The sequence below is a fragment of the Rhincodon typus genome, chromosome 9 (genome assembly GCF_021869965.1).
Source record: "Rhincodon typus isolate 14 chromosome 9, sRhiTyp1.1, whole genome shotgun sequence".
Classification (NCBI taxonomy): domain Eukaryota; kingdom Metazoa; phylum Chordata; class Chondrichthyes; order Orectolobiformes; family Rhincodontidae; genus Rhincodon; species Rhincodon typus.
Window position 1 is genome coordinate 6,962,456 of NC_063340.1, and position 4,157 is coordinate 6,966,612.

At 40.3% G+C, this 4,157-nt stretch overlaps 1 long non-coding RNA gene across 1 annotated transcript in view; it reads left to right on the forward strand.

The window, feature by feature from the left end:
* Positions 1-1,700: 1,700 nt before the first annotated feature.
* The window catches only part of LOC125484111, a 9,906-nt gene continuing 7,449 nt past the window's right edge, over positions 1,701-4,157 (forward strand). Inside the window, exon 1 of the long non-coding RNA XR_007262970.1 lies at positions 1,701-1,814. This is a non-coding gene — a long non-coding RNA (uncharacterized LOC125484111). The remainder of the gene's footprint in view (positions 1,815-4,157) is intronic.

Sequence of the window (4,157 nt, forward strand, 5' to 3'; positions counted from 1 at the left end):
GGATGCTGCTGAAACAGATTTTTGCAAAACCAGTTGCCATTTGGTCAGATACAATACTAGATGTTTACTAAATTCAAATTCCACCATCTGCCATGGCAAGATTCAAACCCCATGTCCTCAGAGAATTAACCTGGGATTCTGGATTACTTCCACATGCAAAGCTTGCCTCTTGTTCAAATTTAAGCAATGTTTTCAAATATAAGTATCTGCACATGGTGCAAATATCACTTCAGCTTTTGCAGAACTTCCAAAGTTCACCTTCATTATGTTAAAGATAAGGATGCAATAGAAGGAATGCAAGGTAAATATTAATGAGTCAGTGGACAAGTAAAGGAAAACGTAGCACCTTGCTAATGGCTGCCAAAGTGAGTATACAGTGCCATTTTAGGGAGTAGATGTGTCATTGGTTTAATGTCTGAGCCAGAAACTGGCACCTCCTACAATGCAGCACACCCTTCAGTACTGCACAAGAATGGTTTGAATTGATTTTTGTATTCAAGTCACAGAATCAGATTGAAACCTTGTGACTTGAAAGCAAGACTGTTACCCAACTGTAACATGCCTGACATCAGAGGTGAGAAAAGGTGTTTGAAATGTGTGGGACAGTTGCAATTGCAAAAAAGTTAAATTGTTTGATAAAGACATTGCAATGAGAAGCCACTGAGAAAGACAAGGAGAGATGGGAATCAGACAGAGTTAGTGAATAGGAAAGAAATACTACCTTAAATAGTCATTTTAATCAAGGGTAATGCTGCAGGAAGTGATATTTTCAAAGGTTTTTTGAGTGTTTGAGGATAGCTGAATCATGGCTTAGGCTGTGATTTTACTACAAAAAAGTTTGAGGAGGTAAGTCCAGAGCCTAAAATAAAAACTGAAAGAACTGCGGATGCTGGAAATCAGGAACAAAAAACAGAAGTTGCCGGAAAAGCTCAGCAGGTCTGGCCACATCTGTGATGTTTTTCTTCACAGAAGCTGCCAGACCTGCTGAGCTTTTCCAGCAACTTCTCTTTCTGTAAGTCCAAAGCCTGTTTCAGCCAGGACAGGAATAAAACCCTCACACAGTTAATGTTATTTTGAGCTGTATACAGGCAGTCCCCTGATTTTGAACAGGTTCCATTCTGGAATTCGTTTGCAAATCAGAATATAATGCAGGACAGTATAAAGCAGTTGTTCATAAGTACAGGAAATGTTTATATGTCAGATCTTCAAAATTATACCCCTATATGAGATTGTGTTTATAACTACAAGCTTCTGCTAGTCGGACTTTTGTAAATCGGGAACACCCCATAGTAACAGTCTAGTCAACTAACCAGGCTCCTAACAGCAGGCTTCTGGATTATAATGCATTGTATTGCATTGTGTATCACTTGTTAAAAATTTTATTCTCTGACTCAGTATGAGCACACTGTGGGCCATTGATTTTAATCGAAATATTAACTTCCAGCTCTGAAGCTTTTAGAAAAGATGCATTTCATCTGCATCTTACAAGTAAAAGAAGATTAAATCCTGCGTAAAATGTGGGACAGTAGGGGGTGGTTTGTAATGACTGTTTATGGTTAACTTTGCATGGCCTGATTACTAATGAATGATTTCCACATCTGTCACCACCTCTGAAGGAAAAGCTGATTTTTGTACGTATTTTTCATTCTCTACAGTCCCATTACCATCGCAGACCCTTTTCTAAACTGGAGGAGGAAGACTGCTGAAGCATTTTTTACAATATGTAACATGACTAAATCCCACCACTTTGAAAGTCGCAGACTGAGTGATATGACCTTGAAATCTTGCAAAGTAATGGACATGGTCTATAGCAGGTAGGGGGCATGTGATTTATGGGGAGGGCTTGGATCAATTTGAACTCTATTGCTAGCTGCCAACACACAACACAGTGCTACTAAAAGAATTAGCAGTCTGATATTGTCCACTGCTTTCCATCTTTCTGAAATTAGGTCAAACCTAAACTGGACACACTTCCCCAACTGTGGTACAACCACACACAAAAGTGGGTGGAGGCCCATTCAGAGCATCACTGCCAGTGTAGACTTATTGGGCTGATTGGCATTCTATGTCATAAATCCTATTTACACAAATAGTTTGAGAAAGAAGCAATTTAACAATTTGCACTGAAAACAAGAAATGCTGGAAATCACAGCAGGCCAGGCAGCATCCATGGAGAGGGAGTTAGCAAATGTTTTGAGTCTGGAAGGCTCTTCAGAGCTGATGTGAAGCGTGTAGGGGTTAGTAAAAGTGAGAGAGTTGCGTTGAATATATTGAATTGACAGCAAGGAAAGTGCTATGAAGGTAATAGAGAGTTCTACCCACTCTCAATAGTTCCAGATTTTGTGTAATGTGACACTAAGTTGACACACTCACTCAGACTGATTGGACAATTATGAGCATTCATACTGTCAATAGAGATAGAGATTGAGGAGAAAAGGTCTATATATCTGTATATTGTACTCTTGGTTATTGGGTTGTAGGCCAGCATTTATTCCCCGACCCTTGCTGAACTTAAAAGTGGGGTTCACCTGACAAAGGAGCCGTGCTCTGAAAGCTTGGGATTTCAAATAAACCTGTTGGACTATAATCTGGAGTCATGTAACTGCTGACTTTATCAAAAGGGGGGTTGTAAAAGTTCTGCTTGAAGTCCTGCAGATTGTGTGGTAAAGGTGCTCCCACACTTCTATTGGTTTGGGGTTGTAACCTTGGCTCAGTTGATTACCATGTTTGCCTCAGAACCATAAGGTTCTAAGTTCAATTTCTAAACTTGGACATAAGTTCAAAAATCAAAGATGACTCTTCAGTGCTCCCTATGTACCTGCACTGTTGGAGGTGTCCTCTTTGTGATGAGATATTAAACCGAGGTCGAGTCTTCCTGCTCAGGTCGGGGTAATATCACTGTCTCTAAGAACAAAGGAGTTATCCCTGATGTCCTACCCAATATTTATCTTTCAATCAATATTGCACAAAAAAAAAAGCTGGTCCTTATTGTTCCTTGTGGGAGCTAGCAGTGTGCATGTTGACTGCTGCATTTCAGATACTATAATACTGTGTATGTTTTAAAAATTACTTTTTTAGCTATAGAGCACTTTGAGATATCTGCAAAGTGCTATGTAAATGCAAGTCTCTTCTAATAAGGAAGACTAGATGGTGTGTGACTTTGTATGTGAACGTACATTTGGAAGTGATGGTGTGGGTATTGTAGAGAGGGTCATAGAGCATGGAAACAGACCCTTCGGTCCAAATCGTCCATGCTGACCAGGTTTCCCGAACTAAACTAGCCCCACTTGACTGCATTTGGCCCCGTTTTCCTCTACACCTTTCCTGTCCATGTACCTCTCGAAATGCTTTCTAAATGTTGAAACTGTACCTGTATCTACCACTTCCTCTGGCAGTTCATTCCATATGCAAACCACCACCTTGTTGCATTTGGTATATGTTATTTTGAATGAAAAACCGACTTTATGTTTCTATATGTGGGAAAGGTGTGGGAATTGCTGTCAAAAGAGTCACAGAGCCATACAGCATGGAAACAGACCCTTTGGTCCAACAAGTCCATGCCAACCATGTTCCCAAACTAAACTAGTCCCATTTGCCTGCGTTTGGCCCACATACCTCCAAACATTTCCTATTCATATACTTATCCAAATGTCTTTTAAATGTACCTGCATCCAACATTTCCTCTGGCAGTTCATTCCACACATGAATCACTCTCTGTGTAAGAAAGTTGTCCCTCATCTTCTTAAATGTTTCTCTTCTCACCTTAAAAATATGCCCACTTGTTTGGAATTCCCCCACCCTAGGTAAAAGACTCTTGCTATTCATCTTATCTAAGGGCCCTCATGCTTTCATAAGGTCACCCCTCAATCTCCTATGCTCCAGTGAAAAGAGTCTCAGCTTATCCAGAGTGTGGAGCTGGAGGAACACAGCAGGCCAGGCAGCATCAGAGGAGCAGGAATGCTGATGTTTCAGGTCAGGACCCTTCACTTTTCACAACAATGAGATATCACACGTTGCAACCCATTAAGCACTTTTGAAGAGTAGTCACTGCTGTAATTTAGGAAATTCGGCAGTCAATTTGTATAGCAATATAATAAAATTAAGAACTGTGGATGCTGGAAATCTGAAACAGAAACAAAAATTGCTGGAGAAACTCA